This window comes from Falco rusticolus, chromosome Z (genome assembly GCF_015220075.1).
Source record: "Falco rusticolus isolate bFalRus1 chromosome Z, bFalRus1.pri, whole genome shotgun sequence".
Classification (NCBI taxonomy): domain Eukaryota; kingdom Metazoa; phylum Chordata; class Aves; order Falconiformes; family Falconidae; genus Falco; species Falco rusticolus.
This window is the reverse complement of record NC_051210.1, coordinates 27,715,269-27,742,881: the sequence shown is the minus strand read 5'-3', so window position 1 is coordinate 27,742,881 and position 27,613 is coordinate 27,715,269.

The window sequence follows — 27,613 nt, the reverse complement described above, 5'->3', positions numbered from 1 at the left end:
TGTTTTTTGAAAGGGATTGCTCTATCATTTGGGAGGGGCTTGCTATGTTTGGCATCTGAAACCACTCAGAGAGCCCTGCCTGCATGGCGCATGCTCCTGTAACATACTAATTTTGTTGAAACTATGCATCCTGCTTGGTGTGTCTCATATAAATGTATTTACACTGTCTTGACATCCTAAAGGTGGACTCTGGAACAGAAATATGCTCATTGCTTACAAATAGGACTATTAGCACAAGCAGAGTGTTTACAGTAAAGGAAGAGTAAAATTTAAGTAAGCAAGATGAAACAACTGTTACAAACAGACGGCTGAACAAGTTGCATTTTCAGTAATCCATCTGTAGTTCTGAAGGATGTATAGAATCCTTTTTTTCAGCACAGACTAGACTGTGTCAGAAATAGTAAATATTAACTTAATTCAGTCTCAGATGTCAGTTCAACCAGTCAGTCCAAAACATGCAACTTCTCTTCATTAGAATGTAAGCTAGAGTAATGCCTACCAAAGCTGGAAAAGCTTTGAACATGTAATTGCTGTAGATGCAGAGCTCTGGGCTTTGTTTTGGCATCCTTTCTACAGTGTGTCTTCAGAGGTAAGTCCGAAAGTACATAATATGCAGAGCTGTTCTGAGTTTGCAGTTAAGTACCTAAATTCAAACCTGGTTTTGAAGACTATAGCTTAATACTGCCTGGCAGCATTAGTTGCCAATTTTGTCTTCCAGAGGAGTCTTCCTATTTCTCCCTTTGGCACACCCTATGGCTTTTGCCTCTGCATATGAACACCAAGTTCCTCAGACTGGTCAGGGCTCTTCTCTAACTTTACAATTAGGCCCAAACAAAAGCTAGAAACATAGACAGCTATCAAATTGGTCATCCCGTGTAGGCCCGGGCCACCTGAATTCCACAAGCATGCAAATATTTGCAGGCATTCAAACCTGTATTTTCTACCCACTCAGCTATAAGCACTGACAACATGTAAAGGTGAGATAAGTGAGGTCCTGTTGTCATAAATTCCATTTTTCAGAGGCAATCCAACATCCTTTGTATAAGAATGAAAAAGGAGACGACAGTAAAACTGTGTAAACAAGTCTTGGGCAATCAGCTGGGGAGAACAGAACAGAACAGAATAGAATTGAATTTAACTGAATTTAATATTTCAGTTGGAAGGGACCTACAGTGACCATAGACCAAGTGCCTGACCAGACCTGACCAAAATCTAAAGCATATTATTAAGAGCATTGTCCAAATGCCTTTTAAACACTGACAGGCTTGTGGCATTGACCACCTCTCTAAGGAAGCCTGCTCTAGTGTTTGACAGCCCTCTCAGGTACAGAAATGTTTTCAAATGTCAAGTCTGAACCTCCCCTGGTGCAGCTTTGAACCATTCCCATGTGTCCTGTCACTGGGTCCCAAGGGGAAGAGCTCAGCACCTCCCTCTCCACTCCCTCCACCTCAGGCATCTATAGAGAGCAATGAGGTAGCCCCCAGCCTCCCTGTCTCCAAACCAGACCACCCCAAAGCCCTCAGCCGCTCCTCACAGGACATGCCTTCCAGCCCTCCCCCCAGCGATGTCGCTCCCCTCTGGGCACATTCAAGGACCCTCACGTCCTTCTTACATGGTGGGGCCCAGCCCTGCACACAGTGCTCCAGGTGAGGCCGCAGCAGCGCCGGACACAGCGGGACAATCCCCTCTCCTGCCCGGCTGGCCGTGCTGTGCTGGGGGCACCCCAGGGTGCGGGCTGCCCTCCTGGCTGCCAGGGCTCACTGCTGACCCACGCTGAGCCTGCTGCCCACCAGCACCGCCAGCGCCCTCCCTGCAGGGATGCTCTCCAGGCACCCCTCTCCCAAATTATACTTGTGTACAACATTACTCTGTCTCAGGTGCAGAACCCAGAATTTGTTCTTGGGAAATTTCATGGCATTGATGACTGCCCAGTACTTCAACCTGTCTAGATTCCTTTGCAAGGCCTGAGAGAGAGCCAGCCACACCTCCTAGTTTTGTATCACCAGAAAACTTACTAATGGTGGATTCAACTCCTGCCTCCAAATCATTGATAAAAATATTGAACAGGACTAGGCCTAGAACAGAGTCCTGAGGAACACTGCTGGTGGCCAGCTGCCAGCCAGATGTAGCTGCGTTCACTACAACACTTTGAACGCTGCCATTCCACCAGTTCACCACCCAGCTCACAGTGAACCTGCTAATACCTCAAAGTCTTCCAAGATTATTCATGTGTTCCACAACATAATTTTTAAAAAAGTAATGTTCTGCATTTAGGGGGGGGGGGGTATTATTTTAAATTTCTTAACTGACAAGGCAAGAAAAAAATCATGCATGTACTGAACTGGAGTTTTACTTTTCCATGTTGTGTGGAATCTGAATGGTTTCCTATTTGTTCAAAAAGTCATGGATTATTGTGCTCCTATATTTGCATGTAAATGAACTAGACAGCTATAAAGGGAATTAATGCCACTAAAGATCTCATTTTTAATATAGAACTTAGGTAGAGTCCTGATCCCACCCAAATCAGTAGTTAACACTGTCTTTTCATTTAATAAAGTCACTACCATTTCACTGTCAGGTTTGAAAGCATCATAACCTAGGTATTTATGCACACTCAACTTTGGGTGTTTAATGAGGAGCAGTGTTTCATTTTTACTAAGTCTGCATGAATTGCAAGTTACAGTCTTTAATATTAAACATGTTGTAATGTTTTGTTACAATCCAAATCTGTGTTTCAGAGTTACAGACTTTCCTACCATTGCATGAGTAAAGTATCTCATGATCGGATGTATAAATCTACACAGTAGATCAGTCACAGGTATATGTAAAAGCAGGACTGGACCCAAACATACATAATTCACATGTTTAAGGGGAAAAAAACAGCTCTTCACATAAAGTTAAATGTAATTTTAGGTCTTGGTAATAAGATTAATATTGCCCTCTTCTGGTTTGAATGCCCAAATAATAAAATTAACACAGACACTGAAAATGCATGTTCTGTTAGTGATCAAATTAGCCACAAATTCTGTTACTTTAAAAACTGATACTAAAATCATAACATAGGCAAAAAAACCCTGGTGCTGAGTAATGAAAAATAAGTCTGTATTTCAGCTGCAGTACATCAAAATGAATGACTAACAAAGAGAGCAGAAAGCAGAAAGAGCACACTACAATACCAGGTTTTGCAACAGTAGCTGTAGAAGTCTAATCTTCTCAGCAACAGTTGAATTTTTCATTACCCTTACTTTTCTATTAGCAATTTCATTAAAACAAATAAACATGAAATGATCCATATTACTACTAATACATTATATTATGCAATGCGAAGCAAAGACCCAGGTAATTTTAAATGGATATAAACCAGGTTAAAAATACAAGTTAAAAACAATCTGTGAAAGATTCTGGGTCTCATGAAAAGTTCTTCAAGACTTGCTGTGAACCTGTCAACATGGACAAAGTGTGCTCAGTGTTCTAAGGATAAAAGTTTGAAGAACAGTCAGATGGACATACTTGGAGGAGTACTTGGAGTCTTTCCAGGAGCATTCAAAGTAGTTAATTTTCCTTTGGTGATTGCAGTAATTTGTGAAGTAATCTGTTCATCTTCGAACATATTTTAAAACCAGCTGCCGTACATTGGAATCAGGGATATATATATCTTACACTCAGATTTTATTGTGAATAGAACTGAAGTTCTTGTCTCTTTTATAAAACTATTATTTTGCAGGGACATATTTGTGTGATTTTAGACATAATACCATCTCTATTGTTTAATTTCAGATCTATTAAAATAGTGTGTTATATATTGCAATTTAGTTGAAATACTAAACAAGGTGGGCAGGACAGCATTTCTATTTTATGAAGGCCTGAGATAAATCACATTTGAAGTTACTGCACATCGCAATGAGAGTTTTCTGAGGTGACTCCAACAAAGAAATATTTTAAAATGCACTCATTTTAATTGAAATCTAATTTAAGTTTCAGGTATCTCCCCATAATGACATACTAAATGAAACAAAAAAACGAGGCTTATTTTTTTTAAGATTTTAAATGTCTTCCAATGCTGAAAAAAAGGAAAAGCACAAATACATTACTCATACAAAACTTTTCAATTTACAACCATTGTGGACAGTTTGGGCAGAGTGCAGGGAGTTCAAGTAATTAAACTGGAAGGTTTTGCTGATGCTGCCTACTAGGGTCAAGCAGATGAACAGTAGAACACTGTGCCAGTTACACAGACCAGTAATTGCTAGAGCTGAGCAAGATATAAAAATGAAAGAGAAGAAAGCCATTCTGAAGGTGATGCTGAGATACAGGTGTCTTAGCTCCCACAGTTGCCTTAAAAAAATTCAGAGTAACAGACTGACACAGGATTATGCCTAAAATTTCTGTGAACCTAAAATGAATAGCAATAATGATAAGAGTGCATTCCTCTTTGAAATCTGCCACCCTGTGCCTGTGTCTTGGTCATGAATCATTTTACGTTTCCATAGACTAGACAGTAAGCCAGACTACTTTTTTTTTTTAAACCATTCCAATTTCTGCACCCTGTACTGAGATGCAATTTCAAATATGTCAGCTTCCTTACTGCAGAGATATTTTGTCATTGCATCTAATCAGTTCTTCCCATTTAGTGCTTCTAAAACAGATGTGAAATACAAAGACATAATTGCCATGCAGAAATGAGTATAACTTTACTGATTGAAATAGTGATGGCCAGGCATAAAGTTGATGTCAAGTCAGTCTGTGGCTGACAGACGAAGGGCAGATGAGAGAATCAGCATTGACTGGAAGACATTATGGACAAATAAAAGTTCCCTTCACAGCTTTTCTAACTGATATCTTTTCTCACTTGCAAGCAAAGCTGTAGCTCAACACAACATAGCTAACTGACTTTTTTCATTGCTGCATTGCTATCCCTAATTCATCACACACATGGTGTTGAAACCAGTGATCTCTACCAGAAAGACTTCTGGGTTTCTGAAGCAGCAGATGAACATGTACTTCAGACGAGTCACATAGTTCGGATGAGCACCAACCTCACCTCCTTGCAACAGGTACTGGCTACAACACCTCATGCTTCAGATCATTTCTCGGTATGGTTTCACAGCATAATGTCAATCTGCAGAAAGTATATCATGAAAGACAGTGCTATCACATCATATTTTTTTATCAGTACTTCTTCCTGGTGAGATCTGACACCTATTTGCTCCATTGCTTTGTTCTTCCCATCACACTCTCAGACGTAATCAGAATTGGGACATACGTAGTGTGCTTCTTTCAGACACTGCCCTTTGGCTTTGTGAAGCTCTCTTACTTAGACATGATTTCTACCATTTCCCATAAAATGTTAACAGCTACAAAAATCAGATATCACTCCTGCATTGAGATGCTAAAAGCATATCTGGCAAGATCAGATTTTAAGAGAGTCTCTAGATTCATTAACACAAGCTAACATGTTGATGACATCAGGCCATCAGTATAGCTGCTAAGTGATTAGCAATAGGTTCTAAATCTGTACATGTTTAACTGTTCCTAGGATTTTTTAAATCTGGTAAAACTTAATTTGTCTATCCATTGGGCATTTGACTGATGTCATGCTTAGTTGTCTCTTTTCCTTTCCCCCAATCTTTTCCTCTCCTTTGAACCAGGTGCTCTTGTTTCTTCTCAGTGATAAGGGACTTTGGCTGCCTGCCCAGACTTCTAGCTGCTGATCTGTCTGTCTTGAAAAATAAAATAACTGCAGTTTGAAAGCTGAATTTCAGTCTTCTCTGAGAGAACACAAAGTTGGGTAAAGGAGACTGATGGGAGAAGGTAAGGATGAAGGAAAACTCATGCAATAAGAATGCTCAGGATTAAGGTACAACTGTCATGGGACAGCTCTCATCACACAGGAATTTCTGAGGTAGGGATGAAAGGGAGTTATAGATCATTTAACTTGCAAGTGTGAAGAAAGAAGGGAAATAAGGGGATAAGGACAAAAACATTATGATAAAATTCAGTAGCAATAATGGGTTCAGCTGGGTCCCTGTGAAGTTCTCTATACTTAAACACTACTGCAGAAGAGAGTCTTCTCCCTTCCCTCAAGTGCCTTTGACTCCACATGTCCTTGAATACCTTCAAACCCTAAATCTACACAGACAGACAGTGTAAACAGTGCTCCACATGCTCAAAAGTAGCTTTTATTCTGATCTGATGGAGTTGTCTTTGCTAGCCTCAGGAAAAGTCCTAATTTCAATTTCCAATGTAGACTCTGTTTTACTCAAAGGCTTCCCATCCAGGTTACACCTGCTTAGCTTTCCAAGAGCAAGAGAGACAGCACATTGAAAATTTCTACTCAGCATTTTAGCTGTAAAAAAACTATCAGCCTATGATGACTTGGGTGTCTGGAGGAGATTCTTAATTGCATTAGAAGAACATTCAGGTTATAAATCAGGCACCTCTAAGGTAGGAAATGCATATAGCTGTAACTCGAAATTCTAGTCCTGACAACCTGTTTTCCCAGCCCACTAAGACTTAGGGAGCATGCATGAAATCTGTTCAGGCCTTTTCTTCTGAGCATTATCTATTGGTTGTGTTGACAGTCTTTAGCAAACCGCGAAGAAAAGCTCTACATAAATTCCAGTTTTCCAGTGTCACGGAGCCTACTATTTCTCTCCTGAACACCCCATAGATTATCAAAGAGGTCAGCAAATAAATCTGAGTATCTAAATAGAAAACATTCAGCATATATACACCTAAGCCTGAATTTATGACCTTGAACAACGTCCGTCATTTGCAACCTTAATTTTTCTTTTTGGAAGACGGAACTGTGGTTTCCAACACTTGCTCAGGAAATATCTTGTAAAACAAAAGCAACCATACTTTGCAAATTTATGAGAAAAAAATACAGAGTGTATAGCAGGAAATGCAACATAACTAGGACAAAACTCTCCTGTAACAGAGATAAGTGCCAGTTTTGTCTGTGTATGTGAAGCGGTACGCTAAGGGTTTAATATATTGTGCTATGTGAATAAGAGCCTAGCAGAATGCATTTGAGAAAACCTGCCCACTAATGGCTTTGCCACTTGGGTGTAACATAAGTTTCTAAACCCACGGCAGTAAAACATTTTTACATCCTCCACGCATGCCCAATATAAATGTATTAAATAATGTAAATACAAAAATAAATACATATTACTGTCTTTTTTCTGCTTTCAAAGTTCATGAGCTGAAAAGGTATCAACTGCAGTAACAAATGTGTCCAGGCATAAATATTACCTGATTACAGTACAAATCCTTGTGTGGGATGTTGATTTGTACCTTCTGAAGCTAGCACAGAGTACTACTCAAAAAGCGTGTGTGCCAGCTTTTCTCTTTAAGTCATGGCTTGGCAGGTCAGAATCAATGAAGGAGAGGACTTGAAGCGGCAGAGGTTTTCTAAACAGTCAGAGCTGTAAAATGCAGTCTGAAAAAGCAGGGGAAGATTATTTTTCCCTTGGGGCACAGAAGCACTTATGGCACTCCTGCTTCTGATGAAAAATGATGCAGACATCATCCCCCAGAGTTTTGAATGCCTCCTGCAAGACATAAGGTCTCCATCACTGCAACTGATTTCTGTTGTAGATGAAACTATTTCAAGTGGTTCCTTCCAATACTTTTTCAAAATGTCTCTTACATCATGGAGAAATAATATGAAGACTAATTCTTAGTAATTTACTGTAATTCATTCACTTAAGTATTCTCAATCTCTGTGTGGATTGCCTACTGCCTACTGCCCTTGCAGGGAAACCATTGCACTGTATATGTGACTCTAGATTTTCAGGGATTAGCTGAGGTCATGTGTGCCTCTTACAAGGTGGTTTTTGCCATGCTTCATGCAAATAACCTGTTATATATCCATGATTGTACAGCTCTTGAGCTATGTGAATGGCTTAGAGTTAGATTCACACCAGGACTTGGTATCTAGTTGCTATCATATAATAATTCAGTCCCAAACTGAGATCTTGCCTATACCTGTTAATTACCTGTCTTTCACCAGTTAGCTTCCCCTACCCACCTGCAGGTCTGCCTTCGGTCACACTAGAATCACTCTGAAATCCCAGGATCTCAGACAGAGACTTGTGTGACATGGCAGAGGATTCCAGGGGGCTGATCAAAGCTGGGAATCCTAATCAGACAAACTGCTCCCCAAAGTCTATATAAAGGAAGTCAAGAAGCATGGAGCTCCAGATGCCCCTCAAGATTGCTCTGGGCTAGCCTAGCTGTTCAGGAATGCTGACTTTTATGGTACTGTTCTCTGGCAGCAAAGGTCTGCTACACTAATGGAACTACACTGCAAACATAGATTCCTCAAGAACCTCCTTCTTCCTATAGATTTTTCACTTGTCATGTTATTCCATCACTATGCCATGGTGCTTGCATTTAAGTAACAAGTCTTCTCCGTGAAAATAGAGAAAAAAAAGGCTGTGATTAGTCACATTTCTGGCCTTCTTAAAATACAGGATTCTGCTAGGACTTTCATTGTCATCTCTGCATGTTCTGCAGCACACAGCTGCAGTTTCTTTTTCACCACCTTTGATTTTTCTCTCACACGGAGTATTTGAAGAATCAGTCTTCACAGGAATAATATATTCCCTATGTTAGAGAGAAAAAGAGGAATAAAAAGTAGTCTTTCTTCTCATCATTCTAACAACTAAAAAGTATAAACCACATAAAATACAGTTGTAAAATTCTTCATTTGAAGTTCACTAGAAAGGTATCAATGGAAAAGAGGCATTGTTATAAAATATATGTAACTAATTCTTGGATTTTCATATGGTAGAGAACAGAAAGAACATTTATGTTGGAACTACAGCTGCTATCTAAACTATAAGATAATCTTTAATACGGTAGCACTACCAGCACAACATAGAACATTTCAATGTGGTTATTGTAATTATAGATCAATTGATAAGAAAGAAGTGAAAGACTCAGTGCAGTACCTATATTTGCCAATTGTGAAAGCTGTATTAGCTTTTACAATACCATATTTGGCAACAGGCACTTGTTTTTTGGCTTGTCTTGGGTATTGACCAAAAGCAAGATAAAAAATTAACAGTTATTCAGCAACTTTTGGAATGTGTAAAATCACGCTGTTAAAGATACTAGAAAAGCTTTAGCTGAAATGGTCAACCTCAATACCACATTACTGCTACATGGCAGTATTCATCAAAATAAATCTAGAGACTTCTGTAAACTATAACATGCAAAGATCACAGCAGCCATCAGTGATATCCAACACAATCAGATCACTATAATGAAGTCATGCTCAAGGTACCTATACAGATCACAGTGCATCTTACAAAATGATTTTTATTATTGCTAAAGTAATTTAGTTTGTGAAGGCTATGTACTATTTTCAATTCAACCTCTGTGGCACAATTTTGTCAGCACTTTACAGGCTTATCTTTCTAGTTTAAAATCTCCATTATCAGAAGAACAGAAAAAAGAGATCAGAGCATAGTTCTACACTAGTTGTACACTGTGGGGACATAGATTTATCCCAGTAGATCAACAAGCAAAGGCAAAAGGGATCCCCATAGCCTGTCACACTGAAATTGCTCTAGGAAACTGGTTGCCACTTGAAAATATTTTTAGGAAGCTTTTCGATGAATTCCAGTTTGTATGGGTTTATACCCTTATTTTCTTCTGAATTTGGACTATTAAAGCTAAATAAATACATACATATGTAATCCTCGCAAACTTAGCTAATACTCGTGCATAATTTTAAGATGAAACAATGTATTTCCCCAGTCTTCTTGTACCATGACCACCATAAGTTTAAAATTAATAATAGGTGGCAGATTCCTAAAAGTGAGTAAGTGTTACTTAGTTACAAAAATTTTGCTTAGCTTTGTCTCAGCATTCTTTAACACTTCTCCATCTTGATACTTACCTCATCACACAAGGGTACGTATGTACTATATGTTGTTTCTGTAGACAGATGTTATCACAATATTTTTTAGCTTCATTAGAGCCATTAGACTGTGTGTTGTGCTTTTTAAGGCTGCTTTACATTTGTTATAATTTCAATTATGAATTTTCAACTCTGCAACACCATTCCAAATGTGTCTGAATGGATCACACACTGTTAAGTATACATTCTCCCATTTTTTAGTTCAAAATGTAGGTGCTCAAGGGGGAAAAGAAGTATTTTGTAAGGCAATTAAAAATTAAATATTAACTTGTCAAATTTAAATTTGAACAAGCCAAATGATCTGATATGTATCTACATCTTTAGTATCTGTAGTTACTGCAACCCTTCTGCCACCAAGTTAGCAGAAATCACATTTCTGGGAGCAGCTGATGTACGCTTCTTCCTATGTCTTCCTTTTTTCATATGCTGAGTTGATCTGTTAGATCAAATTCTGGGGTCTGATTTTATTATTTCCTTAGTATTTTTTCAATAATTTTCCTGATATATGCTAATATTAATGAGAATGAAGCCAAGGGCTTCATTTTTTTAAATATTTTGCTATGTTTAAAATCTTAAATAACAACTGTTAAATCTGTGAACAGAGTTCTTTCCCTATATTTCAGTAACATTTGAAATAGCTTCCTTTCCTCATCCTAGAATTGAAGGCATTAAGTGCAAGATGATAATTATTCAATAAGCAGATTTAGAAAGGAAACATAGTCCCAAAGAAAGATGACAGTTCTTCTGGGCCTGGCATCAGACACAGCCTTCAGAAATGAAACTAGTCAGCAGGAGCAGCAGAGGAAATTTTCCATTCTCAAAAGAAGGCAGCACTTTTCTGGAAAAGGCACTTTTAACAAAGGTCAAGCTGAATGTTGGGTCTGGCCTCAGGCATTATAACAGCTTTTTCAACAGTGATAACCTCCTAGAAAACAATTTAGCCTGCAGATCTCTAAGAGCACCTGCCAAAAAGTGTGTGTCTGTCTTACAAAATCAGGAGGGAGGTCTTAGAAGTGGCCTGCAGAGAGAATGTGCTGCTGCTCACAATGTGAAAATGGGAGAGTTTTTCTTATGTCTCAGGTCATCTGGAACTACCTGTCACAGAGCCTGGAGAGGGAGGAGGAGCAAAAAGCTGCTGATGGAGAGCAGCAAAGGAGGGAAGCCAAGTGCATGCTTTTAATAGGAAGAAATGCTGAGAAGGCTGCTGCCACACATCTGATCTTCTGTTTGCCATGAAGATCCAAACACAAAGTAAGACAAATCTGACTATCACCTGATGACTCATACACAACTCTGTGGCAGTGTGCAATACACGGGGCCTACACAGCTTTTTTGGATATTCATATGGGCCCATGTGGTTGCGCCTTTCTGCTGGGTTTTTTTGTGTGTGCTGGTATTTCTTAACTACACATTCATCTTTTTGTAATAGAGTGACTACTGTTATTTGCTTTTCTTGCCAGCCCTAGCACAAATCCCATCAGAAATGCTTGCTTAATGCCAGTTCACATTGCATTGTTTTGAGTTTTTTACTAATTGGTTCTAAAGAAGTGTTTACTCTGCCTGCCCTTAGCAAAATGGTCCTGGACAGCAACAGCTAAGTTAGGAACGTGAGTGGATCAAACACATAAAAGTGCTTTAAATGTCACTTTTCAAGAGCTGATTATGTTAAAGGGGAAGATGACCATCAGCTGGATTATACAGGAACTGAAGAATTTCGAGAGGCTTTTGAAAAGTATAAAAGAAGCATGAAAATTTGTAATAGTTAAGTATTGCAGTGAATTTGTTGTATATCTGATACTGATTCTGAATTATAGTTCACTGATTGTCAGTTAATTATGTGTTGTTAATAAAACAATAAACCACATTGATACCTATTCAAGTTTTTCCCTTCTGCAGGACCAAGGCAGTAGCATAAGGAAGGGAATTTATCCCAGAGTCCACACATGGACCGGTTACACAGCTCCTACTCCTGTCTCACTGTCTTTACGTTGGGTAAGAAAACTGGTATGTGAGAGGAGGAAACACAGGGTAATTGCAGCAGCAAGCAGCAGTTCTGTACTCTAAAAAATCACACAGCTAAGAATCAATTGCAGAAGCAGGATGAGGCAACAGATCAGAGGCTCATAAGCTATCCAAACTCCCTGGTATCAGTCATGCACAGTAAAGGAATTATTTTTTTTTCTTCCATTTTTTAACACCACTAAGACTGATCTCTTGACATGGCTACACAACACAATGCAATCATGAAAAGACTCTGGTGGAGACAGCACCTTGCAGTTAACCCAGCTTCTCCAGTGAACATTAGTGCAGAAAGCCACTGACATTACTGAGCTACTTCTGGATCTGCAGATAATTGAGCTGGTGCCAGCTGAAAGACACAGAGCTTTGAAAGCATGCCCATAGTAAAGGAGAACACTTACAGCTCAGAGGACCTAAAGGTTGATCTAAAATCCATGACCTTGTCTAGTACCAACAAATTGCTGATGGGAAGGCTGAGGAGGACAGCAAGATTTTGACAGTACTGAAGCAAAGGAGACATAGCAAATATAGAAAGCCCTGCAATCCATATTTACTCCACTGACAGAGAATCCTTGCAGAGAACTGCTCAGTTATCTCTATATTGAAGATAATTTCAGACACTGGATTTCTCTTGTTCCTTTGACCACTTCAGACAGCAGGGAAATACAAAGGTATCTTAAGTACAATTTTAGCTCCTGTGGTGAGCACAGCTGCCTGGATATCATGATCACATGCAGGACCTTCTACATTACTAAAATTCTACCTCGCAAATTCTCAAAAGTACTCCGTTGACTTTCCAGGTGCTTCCATTTGAAAAGTCAATCCCTAACCTGTCTGAAAAGGGGGGAAAGAAAAATAAAAAGAAAACTGACATGCTGGAAAGAGCCTTTTTCCAGCATTACAAACCTTTACCTATCAGCTGCTTCAGTGAAAATGAGTTCCACACTTGGGTCCAGCAGACACTGATTACTGCTTCATGTCTGTATGTGGTAAAAAACCCTCTAACTGCTTCCTTTTCACTGATCTCAGAATGTCAGACTTTCCTGCAAGAACTGTTAAATAGAAACAGTAAGCAGTGCCACCTAGTAAACCAAGGAAAACTTGATAATGTATTCACTTTTTTATCTTCAATTTGCGCTATATGTATGCTTTTATTTTTTAAGTCAGAGCTTATCTACTGATTCCTACTGTACTCTGCTGCATGACAGTTAAGTTTGAAATCACTGTTGATGATTGCAACATTTCTGTTTGTACTCTGGATGGAACTACCTTACAAAGCACAGAAACACAATATACCATCTGAATTTTCAAATTACCTTAACATTTCCAAACTTTCATGAAAATTGTGCATAAAATTTTCTAAATGATTGCATCATTAGACATAAAGAATATTAATTGTGGCTTTTCTGTGAAAAATGTGATTTTTTCATAGAGATTCTAAACTTTTGCAAAGCGTCTGCTGCAGCTTGCAGACCCTATAAATGAAAAATGGAAATATATCATGGGGCTAAAATTTTTGCTTGGAAAACGATCAGGTTTTCCAAGAAACAGAAATGCTTGTTCTTTAGACTTAACATGGCAGGCCTGGAGATGAAATATACATGAAAAACAACAAATGGGTGGATGGCATCTAGTGATGGGATGAGCTCTGCCTGGCAAGGACCTGGCCTGCCCTGTCCTCCCTGGGGGAAGACCCCTCTTACTTCCAGTGAGCCACCAGCCCTCGCTGTGCCCTGACCATAGCGCACACCTGCCCCAAAGATGACAAACCTGTTTTAGATATAATCATGCTCAACGAGCAAAACAAACTGTTCTAGCTATTATTTCATTTTACATGTATGTTCAAGAGCTGATGCAGTATGTCCATAAAGCTCTATCTATATAGGAAAGCAACACATGTAATGAACAGACTATCCAAAATTGAGTCAGAAGAGATAGATAACATTGTTGGATACTCTATGTCAGACCAGTGCTGAATTCCTTTTCAGTAGGAAAAAAAGACAACAATTTGTTCCTGTCTTCTATGTTTACTGGAAGGCTACATGGTTGCTAGACAAATTGATGCTAGTAATCTATTAATGTCATCTCAAAAATAAATTCATTACCCAGTGTGCAAAATCAAAGAAAAAGGTCTAAGAACGTGAGATATTGCTTTTAATAAAAAGTTGCACAAGTCTGGGTGCCAGGTGAACTAGCAGCCCTTGGTAGTTTCCACAATCATGTTTACACATGATTATATTAATATTTATTTACTTACATACCTTTAACACTGATTGGATGGTTATCTACATAGTGGTTACACAATCTCATTGGTTAAATATGCATGATCATTGAGGAAAGGTGTCTGTGGGCCAGGGTACCTGGTGTAAGGGGGCGTGAAATGTAGTATTGTAATGAAGGTAGTTCACCTAAGGACACATCTTTGGCTATCTGTCCAACAAGTATCAGGTAAATATTAATTGCAAGAATCTTGTGTTGCCAGCTTTGCAGGATGCAACTGTTCTTCAAAACTGTTCTTCTTGGTTTGTCCAAGCAGCAGTTACTTCAGCTAATTATCCTTCATAGCTCTTTGCATGAAACATCCTGAGCTGAAATAATGTGTTCATTCTGTTTCTTCAAGAACATGTGTGGATTGTTAAACAAGACCATATGTCCATATAGTATTGATTACAAAATTTGATAGCATTAATGTATTAATCCTAATACTTAATCTTACCACTACAAAAATTACCAGAGTTCAGGAAAAAGTTTTAGTAAGCCTATAAAGCATGCATGTTCATAACAAAAGAATAGTTAAGACACACAAAGAGACATGGACCCATAAGGAAAATGTCCCAGCAGTAGAAGAGGTAAGAAGAACATATGTCATGGGGAAAACTTTCCCTTTCATATTCCTTTCTTTTCTTAGAAAGTAAGAGATTCATGCTTTTTCTATTTCTATGAGAACAGATCTCAGAAACTCTCCCCTGCACTTTCACACTCCAATTTAAAATGTCTTCAGACTAATTTTATAATACTAGTAGGATGTAATTGCCATCTCTGTGAAGCTTAGAGAAATGCATTTGAAGTAAGAATGATATAAACTGAAGCAAATAGACTACTGTCTTCTTTTTACTAGTTAGCAGCATAATAGGCTTATAGAGCAGTATTTGTCTTATTTTCCCCTATTTTTCTTGTATTTTTAAGTTCCCTTACTCTCATTGTATCAATTCTCTAGATGTGACACTTGACATATCTCCTGGCCACATCTGCCCTGAAGTTGCTACTAAAGAGTCAGAAACCTCATTTTGTAGAAGCTTTCCTGAAAAAGTTTGATCTGAAAATTAATAAAACTATTTTGCAGAAATGTAGCAGTGTTCCTGCACCACCAAAGATTAAAACAAAAGTTTTGCAAGACAGCTATTTTTCCTTTTGATGATCTCATTCATTCTGTATATTAAATTACGTCTATATATTACTTACTGTACTACTTGCTGTATTACAAAAGTTTAAAAAGAACTCTGTTCAAAAAATATAGTTTGAATTTCTGGTATTTCTGAAGAGAAATGTTCAGAAATTTCATTTCATAATTAAAAGTTAAGATTTCAGAATTCATGGTTTAATGCACAAGAAAACTTGAAGCTAGTTTTACCATCTCTGTGTGCTACCATCAAGTGATCTAAGTCAATGACAAATAGTTCCAGAATGCAATTCCAAAGCTCTTCAAACTCATTTTGCAGTCCTTTATACATGCATTAGAGAGACAACAGTCTGATTGCTCTACAACCAGCCATCCTTCATTAATGCCAAAAGAGGCACAGGCACATTCTTGCCTCTAACTTGGTCTGATTCACAGGGCTGAATACCATGTCCGTGATGGACAACTGCTGAATCAGTGTAGAGGCTATTTTGATTTCAGAAAAAAGTTTCACCAAGCTATTTATTCAGTTTACAAAATGAACCTAAATTAGCTTTTTACAACGTTTATCAAAGCTTATTAAATCAGTCAATCAATCAAGGATGCTATCTGTCACTGGCAGTCACAGGAAGTTCAGAAAATCCTGTAATTCCCACAATTATCTACACTTGATTTACATAAAGTTTGAAATAATTTTCCTTTCTGATGAACATTTTTCCTGAAACATTTCCTATTCTCCCAATGTTGAGATGTTTAACTAAATATGAATATATCAATAGTAACCATATTAACATGTACCTATGTTAATAATAGCATATTAATTCATTAAAGCTTGAAAACAAATCTTTCCTTAATTTTCTTTCACATATTACATAGAACGATGAACTTGATAATAAGCAAAAAATTGATGTAATAACATACCATAAATGATAGTCCATAAAGCTCCAAGGTCCTAAATATGTAAGTCTTTTTGAGGTATTGTACTCAGAGCAACAAATAAGTCCTCTAATTATTTAGATCAGTGAAAATGAATGATATAAAACTACAAATGTTCATTTATAAATTCATTTGGCCTGTGACAGTAGCGAGTTCTCCATATCCTGCCGGTGGTAAATTACACAAAGACTGTGTAAGCAGTTTTCATAGGGGTTCGTAGTGGTCCTCTCACTATATATATATTTTTATAGCGCTTCATTTGCATTTGCTTTCTAAGTAAAAAACTTCCACTAACATGCTGGAAACCATCACTGCTACTCCCAAACTGAGGATCACTTGGCCAGCAGAACTAAGTGGCAAAAGCACCTCTATTTGATAAGGAACAAAACTGTCTGTTGGAACAGTGAATGTCCTGAAAGATTACTTGTTACAGGCAGGTTCTTGTCTGCTGTGAGCCTTTCCCCAGGAGCACTATGATATGACAAATTAGACAGGGCAGCTCCTCTGATAAATGCATAGTACAGAAGTAACTTCTTCATGGTGCTACACAGAAAAGCAGAGCTGAGGAGAATCCTGAGGTGCCCACCCCAAGTCAACACCATCATGAGCATATGAACAGCTGCCCTTCTTGAGCTTCACAAGAAGTGGACAAAATCCTCACTGATCAAAAGATCCATTTACCCTCCACATCCCACCTGCAATCCATTCCTGATACAAAAATCATAATACCTAGGTGAGGCAGTGGTGGTCCACCATCACACAACCCTTTCCCTAGCAGACACAATGACAGCCATTGTGGGATGTTGCTGCCTATTGTCTGTGGATGCTTTCAGTAGCTGGAAACAGACATGCCGTGGAGTACAAGTATGTTGGACATGCTGACACAAGGGATAAAAAGTATGAACAGAGAGTCCTCCTGGAATTACTAGGGGGAGTACTGGAGAACACATCTATAAAGAGTTCTGGGCAAAAGAAATTCACAGATTACAGCTCTCCTAGTGATTCACGCACAGTTGGTGCATACTGAAGCAAATCTAAATTGGGGACTGCTAGGGAAGGTACTGGGTCAGATTAAAGAAACTTTACTTAGTTTGAGGACAGATCTGTAAAGGGCTGGGAACTGGCCACTGCTGACAGCACCCACAGCTGTGGCAGAGTCAACAGCATAACCAATGCAGAACAAATACAGCCTGGACACAGAAAGTTCAACTTGTGTGTTATAACTAACACAACAAAACACATTGTGGTTCCTCACCTCTTTGCAAAAATTCCTATAATTTTATAACCATTCTGTCTAGCCCGGCTATCTCAACTGAATGATACTGATGTAGTAGTGCCTCAGTCACAAAACAGTGCCATATACATCCACAGAAAGGAGGAAAATTGAATACATTAAATAAACACATTTAATCAAAAGTATAAGTTAAAACTATAGGTTTGAAGTAACGAACCCCATGATGGTGTTACATTTGTATGAAAGATGTGAACTGTAACGGTCTTCCATCATAATTTTCAAGAGCTCAGTTTTTATGATTGAGATCAAACACCTCTCATTCCACATTCTTATTGTGACGATAAGAGGAAATGCATAGGACATATAGAAACTGAGATGACACAAAGTTCTGACAATAATCAATTGCCGTCTGTATTTTTACATGAGAAGGCAATAGAAGATAACCTATTAGATCTGATAAGGAAACAGATTCATCATTCCCAAATTCTTCTCAAGCAAAAGATTTAGTTTAATTTAAAGTTTTAAAGACATAAAAAAAAAAGGGGGGGGGGGGGGGAATTTAATTTAAAAAAAACAGTTTGAAATAATTTATTTAAAAGATGTTATCAATGTGAATGCAAAATAATAAAGGTAAACATGAAAGTAATTTTCAAATTAAGAAATAAAAGGCTTTTTTTAAACTGTCAAAATTAAATACACCTTTATTAAGATCTGTTTTTCAATTTCTTTCCCATTTGAAAAATTGCTAAACTGATCTGTTTCTTACAGGGAGATTTGAATTTGAGGAATTCGCATTTCATAGGAATCCTGGACAGTGCAGATTTCAACCTTATTCATGATATTTAAAAGAGATTCACTGAAGAGCATAAACATAACATGACTAAAATAGACATTAATAACTTCTACACAGCTCACACTTTTCCCAGTCTCAACTTCAGCATTTTACTGCTCCTACAGATTAGTTTTAAAAATTACCCTAAGAGGAATTACTTTTCATTTTCATGACAGAAGCAAACAGAAACTAATCTGAGAATTGCTGGGGTTTTTTGCTTTACCATGTGCGAGTGACTTAATACACCTAACCAAAATGTATTTTCACAATGCTGAGATCATAGTTCTGAGAGCTTTCTTAAGTTCAAACTAAGATATTCCTCCTTCTCAAACTATTAATCACCTTTACTATATTTTGCTTCATAAGAACATTGATAACATTGGTATCAGTAATGCTAGATTTCAAACAAGTGTGTCGTTCATTATGATGCTGAGTTGTACTTCATGGGTAGGCAAGGCAATTACCTTTTCAGTGATGTAGATGCACTAAGCATCTCCAGAGATGTGTACTACTATTACAAATATTGATCTAAAGAAAGGAAGGAAGCATTCTGAAAACAATTTACCATAGAGAATAACATGATTACAGCACTAGCTTCCCACGTGGTAACCATGGTAATTTCTAGCTATAGCAATGCAGTATCAAATTTTTGGACATTTTACCAGTAGATACCAATGCCTTCTTAGACTCTTAGGCTAGTAGGTATTTGTTGAGACATACTGTGCTTCTCAATCAGAACAGAAGAAACTATGACCTCAAAATCACTGACTAATTCATCATAAAAACCCCATATGTATGAAATGTTTATTACCTCTGTTTTGGAGACAAGATATGGACTTCTGATTCTTACTTACCAAAGTTTATGCTACAAGAGACCGATAGAAGCCCAGCTAAATGTGCCAGCTTCTCTTCCTCCAAATGTTAGAAGACCAGTCATGTCCTTGCAAAGATGAGAAAGCTAAAATTCACACTTATTATTAAATGAAGACTGTAGGAGCCAAGAAATAGTTCTACTGCTATCACTGCATGAGAAAATTCTCCAGTTATGACTAATGTCAACAGCAAACACCCAAGCGATGTGTATACCTGGATCACAGAGAGTTTGTATATGACTGATTAAGAAATTTTTCAAAAGTGGAAATGACATACCGTTGGGTGTCCATGGTACAGACCCTGTGGACCTACACTTCTGCCATGTACTGCAACAAGAAGCTGTTCCTTTACAGCAATAGTGAAGGCTTCCTCCTTCCGCCCCCACTTCATTTGTCCCTCCTTGAGGCACATAGCTTTATTATGAAGGCGTTAAAGCTTCCTGGAAGGCAGGGGAATGGCCAAACAACTTCTCTCAGGATTACTATAGGAGGTCCCCTAAGGACTTCAATAGAAGATACTGCTTTGATTACCTTTGACAGCCTTTTCCAGTTTCTCCCTGTAGCCCTGAGGGTTCGAAACACAGCTTCTTCTTTAAAGGGGGATGTTGAAGGTAAGCCACATTCCTGAAGTACAGCGAAATGTAAGCCCTTAGAAATCTTGTACTGGCTTTGAAAATAAATAGTCAGAAGACATACAGGGCACGTAGTAAATTTCTAGTTATCAAAGCTTTGAGATTAAGTACTGCACTGTTCTACCACACAATCAGTTCTCTAGTACATAGTTCCTTTTCTCAAATGTAATGAAAGTTGTCCATGAAGCAAGTCAGCACATTTATAAACCATGCAAAATGCAACACAAATGAGAGGCAATACCTGGGTCATACTTGCACAGTGATGTGAATTATCTCCACCAGGGAAACTTGAGCTTATTGTGATGATATGTAGTGTGTATACTTTCACCATGCTGAAGATAAAAAGTGAAATGCTTTTTCATATAGTGTTTGCCAGACAGAACCAGCTTCAGTTATAGTATTAGTGGTTCCTGGCACAAGAGAAAAGTTTCAACTTTGGGTACCCATGGTTAATTACAAACAGCAAGAAAGTCAGTGCAGAAATAATATTAAAAATATCCCCTCATTTTTAACATCTTCCTACAGAATCCCAACAGTACTTTCATTGAGCAGACATGGAATGACTGAATAGCTCTTTTCTTTGAAGCTTCTGGATATCAAATTGTACTTCTGTTCATGTCACTACTTCTCTAATTCAACAGCATGGCAAAATCCTTGCAGCAATAAAGAAATAGGCAATAAAAGGAGCATCTTACCTGCCAATCAAGAAAGGAAATCTCAAATACTAATTAATAATTAGAGTGGTTATTAAACTGCCAGGTATAAGGAGTCTGTTTTCCCAGTAGATTTAGATTTTCTAATTGAAGGAATAAGGAATACTGAGCAGCAGTAAGCTATTTGGTCTGACAAGCCAATCCAAAATGATGTGTGACTCCCCTACCCTTCCCCCGCACCTCCAATCACATAGAAATTGTTTAAATAAATGCTTTGACAACATAAACTATCAATTATGATTAAAATTCTCCATGCTAAAACTTAACAAGTTGCTGGCAAATATTGAATATTCAGCCAGGCTCACTCTGTGTCCCATCTGCTTTGTAATGTAATCAAAGACTGATCAATTCTGTTCATTGAGAAATTTTTAAAAAATTACCTGGTTACAGTGTTGTATATGATAACCCTTGAGTTTGGGGTGAATGACACATTTTAGAATCAGAGAATCATAGAATGGTTTGGGTTAGAAGTGACCTTTAAAGGTCATCTAGTTTGACCCCCTCTGCAATGAGAAGGGACATTTTCAGCTAGATAGGGTTGCTCAGAGCCCTGTCCAACCCGACCTTAGCGTTTCTGGGCAACCTGTTCCAGTATTTTACCCGTTACCGTAAAAACTGTCTTCCTTATATCTAGCCTGAATCTACTCTCCTTTTAATTTAAAACCATTACCCCATGTCCTATCACTACAGAGCCTATTAAAATGTCTGTCCCCATCTTCCTCATAAGCCCCTTTGAAATGTTGAAAGGCTGCAATAAAGTCTCCCCAAAGCCTTCTCTTCAACAGATGAAATCCCACTTCTCCAAGTCTGATCTCACAGGGGAGGTGCTCCATACCTCTCTGATCATTTGTGGCCCTCCTCTGGACCCACTACAACAGGTCCATGTCTTTCTTGCACTAAGAACTCCAGAGCTGGATGCAGTACTCCAGCTGGGGTCTCACTGGAGTGGAGTAGAAGGGCAGAACCACCTCTCTCAACCTGCTGGCCATGCTTCTTTTGATGCAGCCTAGGACACGGTTGGCTTTCTGGGCTGCCAGTGCACATTGCTGGCTGATGTCTGGTTTTCATCCACCAGTACCCCCAAGTCCTTTTCTGCAGGGCTGCTCTTGACTCCTTCATCCCCCAGCTTATATTGATACTGGGGGTTGCCCCAGTCCAGGTGCAGAATCTTGCACTTGGCCTTGTTGAACCTCATGAGGTTATCATGGGCTCACTTACAGAGCTTGTCTGGGTCTTTCTGAATGGTGTGTCACCTCTCAGGTGTGTCAACAGCATCACTCAGCTTGGTGTCATCTGCAAATTTGCTGAGGATGCATTTGATCTCACTGTATATGTTGTTGATGAAGATATTAAACAGTACTGTTCCCAATACGGACCCCTGAGGGTCACCACTCAACACCAATCTCCATCCAGACATTTAGCCATTGACCACTACTCTCTGGTTGCAACCATCCAGCCAATTCCTTATTCACCAAACAGTCCACCCATCAAATCCATATCTTCCCAATTTAGAGAGAAGGATTTCGAGAGGAACTCTGTCAAAGGCCTTGCAGAAATCCAGGTAGATGATATCCATAGCTCTTCCGTTATACACTAATGTAGTCACTCCATCATAGGAAGCCACAAGGTTGGTCAGGCAAGACTTGTCGTTGGTGAAGCATCTTTTATGAAAGTTTTATATGATACACAGAAGTAACAGAGGATATAAATGTATAGTCTGTGCATTGCACACAGTGCCAGTCAGAAATCTGAATTAACCCAAGCATGATCCACCCTAACTATTTAAGAATACTTCTCCTGATATGTCAGTGTTCTGGTAACTTTATGTTCCTGTATTTTGCTATACTCTTATGCTCTTCTACTGCAATTACCTTTTACTGCTAAATACTGTTCCCTTCCATTCATTAGGGTACAAGGTCTGCTGAACAAGATGTCTTTTCTCTGAATTTAAGATGATTTTTCTCTCCAAGATCATGAATGAGATTATCACCTGTCACTTGCAACTGAGTAAGTCAGTGTTATACCTGTGATTATGAAGACAATAGATGTAGAGAATACATTGCTCATCCAGTAGGCCTCTAATTTTCCACAATTAACCAATCTGAAGTTTTACTAAAAGAAAAATACAGCAAAGGCAAAAATCTTATATCAGAACTATATGATCTAAACAAGCTTTCCTAAAATAACTAACAGTATAGCACATTTTGGAATTTAACCAATTCACCTATACAAATGACATCTCATGGAGTAATTATGCCCTAAAATTACAGTATTCATATTTGATTAGCATGGAATTTACCTTGTGTGTGCTTAGAGATGTAATTAGAATGTTTGTGAAAGGCTTTACTCTCCACCAAACCTTAAAACCAAGTTATGGCTCTATTTTCATCTACAGAATTAGTTCACTATCTAACATATATATATACATATATGTAAATATATCTATATATATATATGTTATATATATGTTACTTAATATATAACATATATTAATGATATCTTCACTGAGTTTTCTAAGGTTAACTGAGAAACTGAAATTTGAAATTATATTAAAGTTCCTTATTATTCAGGAAGTTTTAATTAGACTCTTAGTACAGAATACCCAGGAATTTTTAGACAGGCTATAAGGACTTTGTCTTTTCATTTATGCTTTTCATTTTCCATTCTTTACTCAGCCATCACTTTGGTGATTTTCTTCCTCCCTGGACTGATATTGGATTTCACCAAATGGTAGAAATTGATTCCACATGTTATTATTATTGCTGAGAACATGCAGTTAGCTAATGCTGAGTATTATTCCTTTTCCTGCAGCAGAAATAGAGTTGTCATGGAAATAGGGATATTAGATAAGATAAGCCAGTACTTTCCTTCACATCAGCTTTCCAGAATGCTTAAGGACACAAAGATTTCTCTCTTAAGTGACCTAGTGAGGAAGAACCACATTGTTTGTCCATTTTTATTTTAAAATGTCTTTTGAATGTTGACAAACCTCTCTAAGAATTCGGTTTTAAAACATGCAGAGACACAATGCAAATGCATGTTTTTTGTGATATACAGACATACCGAAATTTCCATGCAAATGCATTATTTGGATACGCACTGTATAATCAGGGTGCCATTCAGCTTAAAATAGCAATGCCCTCCTATTCAACAACTCTGAATTCTTCATGGTTTGTTTTTATTGATTCCTTCTCATATGCTGCATTAACTAACAGATTTTCTCAAAACCCCAAAAGCTTTACAGAAACAAGTATTATTCTTTTCTTTTGGGAATATTTTAAAACATCTTCCAGTCCCTATGCTTGATTTCCACTAAGCAGGAACAGAGCAAAGTACCATAAACCAAACCAAACCAAACCAACCAACCAAAAAAAAAAAAAAAAGAGTGGCTGCATGGCCTGGTTAAGGAGAAGAGGAACAAGTGTTTAATTTTAAGAAAAATATGAATAGGAATGGACACCAAAACCCGCCACTGGGAATAAAATATGCAGAATGCCTCACAGAACACAAGCCTAAAAGGTCAAGTCACAGTCCTGAATTCCACCTTATTTCTTTCTCCCAAATATTCACAGAAGCTGAAGTCTTGAAGGAAAGTTAAATCTTACTGACTAAGGGTATTCCCTAATATCATCACCAAACAAGGCAATGTAAAATTCATAAATATGTATGTATGTATCATAGAAGTTAAGCCAGTGTCTAACAATGCTTTTCCTTTTGGATCAAGACTAGAAAAGCATTGAGAATAAAACTGGTAAGTTGAAAGTTGTATTTATTTCCTAAATACATCTTCAGTCTCTACAGAAAGATAAAAAAACCAGTAAAAACAGACATACAGTGCCTGAAACCACGTTACCACCTATCCTTATTTAATTAATAATAATGAGACCAAACAAACAAGTTGGGTTTGGGTTTGTTGGGTTTTTTTCTGTCCCCTTAGTGAATTGTAAAATTATTTTTCATGAAAACTAGAGGACAAAGAAGTCAAGAAGCTTTCACAGGCTCACCTACTGGTCATCAGATCAGATAAAATCAGAACAGGATTAGCATGTCTGCTACATTGTTGTTTGTCTTTCTTGTCCAAATGCAGCTGTTAAACTCGATGCACCAATCTTGAAGATGAAATATTTGTTGTCTGTTTCCTTCTTCAATAGTTGCTTTAGGTGTACTTTTATTGAGCACATTTTCTAAGTACTAAGTAGTGATAATAGTAATCCTGTGTAATTGGTCTTTATTTGAACCACTGCAAATAGAAAAACCTGGTTCTTACTTTTAAAATGCTTCAGGAATTCTTAGCAGACAGGTTTTCAAGCTGTCAATCAAAGAAATGCAGACTCCCTTTCCAAACAACATAATGAAGGCCTGCAACAAGCCAACAAAACTGCCAATAGGTTTCAGGGAAAAAAAGTGCTTGAACGTGAAAAGCAAGTCTTGTTCGTTGTCTAGAGAGACTAGCACATCAAGTCTTAGTGTGAAGACAAAAAAGAAAGAGGGTAGAAAAACACTGATTTTGAGAATGATTGGTTTTGCAGCCTGAGCAATTTAAACAATGTTTTAGAATACTTGATGAATCTTGATTCAAGAGGAGAGCAAATCCCAAACAAAACAAAGAAATAATTTATTTATGTTTCTGCTTATAAAAAACACTAGCTTCTTTTTATTGGTGTTGAAAGAACACCAGTGGAAATAAAGAATATATTTTGGAATATATTTTCTAGAAAACATTTTTTTTTCTAAATAGCTAGTTAGCTATCATTACATCATCACAAACAGCTCTACAGTATGCAATACAATGCTATTCAACCATCTGCTTTATTAAAAATGGAAAAATTTCCTTTCACTTCACGCAAAGAAAAATTTTCTTTCAAGACTCTGTTGAGTTAGTGAGTATTACTGAGGCTGAGCACACTCCTGCAAACTCAAAACAAAACTGGGTTTCACTCCTGTAATTCCCGAGACCATTTGAGCTCTAAAAAAGCTGCCTCCTATTGATCAATGACCACTAGGAGGACAGACAGCATCAGAGTAAGACTTTTCTAGAGAGTTTTCTTCTCTCTGTGCTGTATTTTGTTGACAGAAACCAGTAGCAAAGTTCCCATTGACTTCAGATAGTGATCAGATCTGCAGTCAGTAGAGTGACCTGGGACAAGAGGAAGCCTTGCAAGTCTCAGTATGAAAGAGATGCTTCCTTGGTGTCTTCAGAGGCATATCAGGTCAGAAAGTGTGATTCCTGGGACCTATAATTTCAGATCATCAGAATGAATGGTATACAACCAGAATTCTGAATTATTCAACAGTCTCAAGCATGTGTCAACATAATACCCTGATTCAAAATTCTAAATAACACGAGAATGTGCAGTCATTCAGCATTACTCTCACTAACAAATAAATTTCCTAGAGGCCATGGATTTACAGAATTTAGTATGGTATGTTAGCACAGATTTATAGTCACTCTTTAAGTGAGTGAAACTTTAACACTTTAAGTCAGTGTTTTATTACCAAATCTCTGTGGGAAGTGCTCATAGAAAATGCAAAAAGCATTTAAATACTTTTCAAACAATCCACATTTAAATGAGATCATGTCCATGAACTACAGTAATATATCATAAAAAAAATTATGACACACCAAGTTATTTTATTTTCTAATTTCTTCTTCTAAATGCTGATTGTTTCCCTAAATCATTGCCTTCAGCACCAAGCCTCAGCAGCTCTGTCTGTATGTTTATTGCTTCCATGATTGCGCTGAGAAAAATGGGAGAACCACAATTTTTCGAGAGATATTCTTGTCCATATGAATGAAAATTAAATTACATCCTCAAAAAAAAAAATGGTTTTTGATGGCCAGTGTAACTCTTCAGTGCTCTCTGAATTGGCATGCACCGTTTAATCTCTTGTTCCATATTTTTTTATTAGATCAGCATATTGAGGTGGACAGACAGCACTGCCCAAAGATAAATCTTACCAATCACTGCAATCCTATCTCTCTCAAAGAAAAGAATATGTTGCTGAATATTTAAAAGATCTCATTTTAACCTTGGATTGCAATAGCAATCCAAAAAAAATGCAAGCAAAGTGTTATGATCAATCTAACTGAGATAAATTATAAAAATGCCTTATGGGAAAGTAGGGACTTCTCTTATGACTGTTCATATACTAGAATGGTCACCAGTCTGAGACTCTTTAGGTTCTGAATGCTACTTCCAGAAGGGTCAGTATCTCATCTTTCATAGATTTATACTAAGCTTCAGTGTCTTTTGAAAACTTCATGGTTTGATTTGTTCATGTATGAACTAGGGGTAGCATATGATATAGTTCATGAACCTCAACTGGAAAAAAAGTACTGCTATGGTCAGAAAAACTGCTACAAGTTCATACAGACTAGGTGCACATACCACAAAGTTTTCTTTGAAAACTGAGCTATTACTTGAAAAGTAAAAATTCTAATCTTCATGTTTAAGAAATTAATTTGTGATGTAAATGAAGTGTGTACTGTCATAGACTTTTTATTACTACGAACAGGCTGAAAAGTACTGTTCTAAGGTGCAAGGTGCCTGGTTTCTTTTCGGTGTGAAACCTATAAAACCTGAGGTTTTAACAATTTCCCTACTGATTTGTTAAGAAGAGGTGCGGAAAATGTAAATGTTAAGGTATCAGCATGGCAAGTGAATAAGTGGAAGAAGAGGGGAAAGGAATCTCATTGAAAAGGAAGGAGGAGGCAAACAGAAAAACAAATTGAAAAGATAAAGAGGAATTCAAGAGAAGTTATCATGGTGTCAAAAAGGTTACACAATATTCATTGATTTGGTCTGCTTGACACCCTTTTGTCTTCAGTCGCTCAGGGCAGAAAAAAGAATCCATTTGCAAGCAGAAAAGTAGCTAATTACTAAGTGACGATTAAAACGTGAAAATGGTTATAAATACATGAACAACTACAATGAAAGAGAACATTTAGGTCTTCAACAAAATTCAAATTAGTTAATAGATATGTAATAGATATAACAATTGTATATAGCGCTTCATCATGTTTAGAAAGCCTGTTGCACCTTC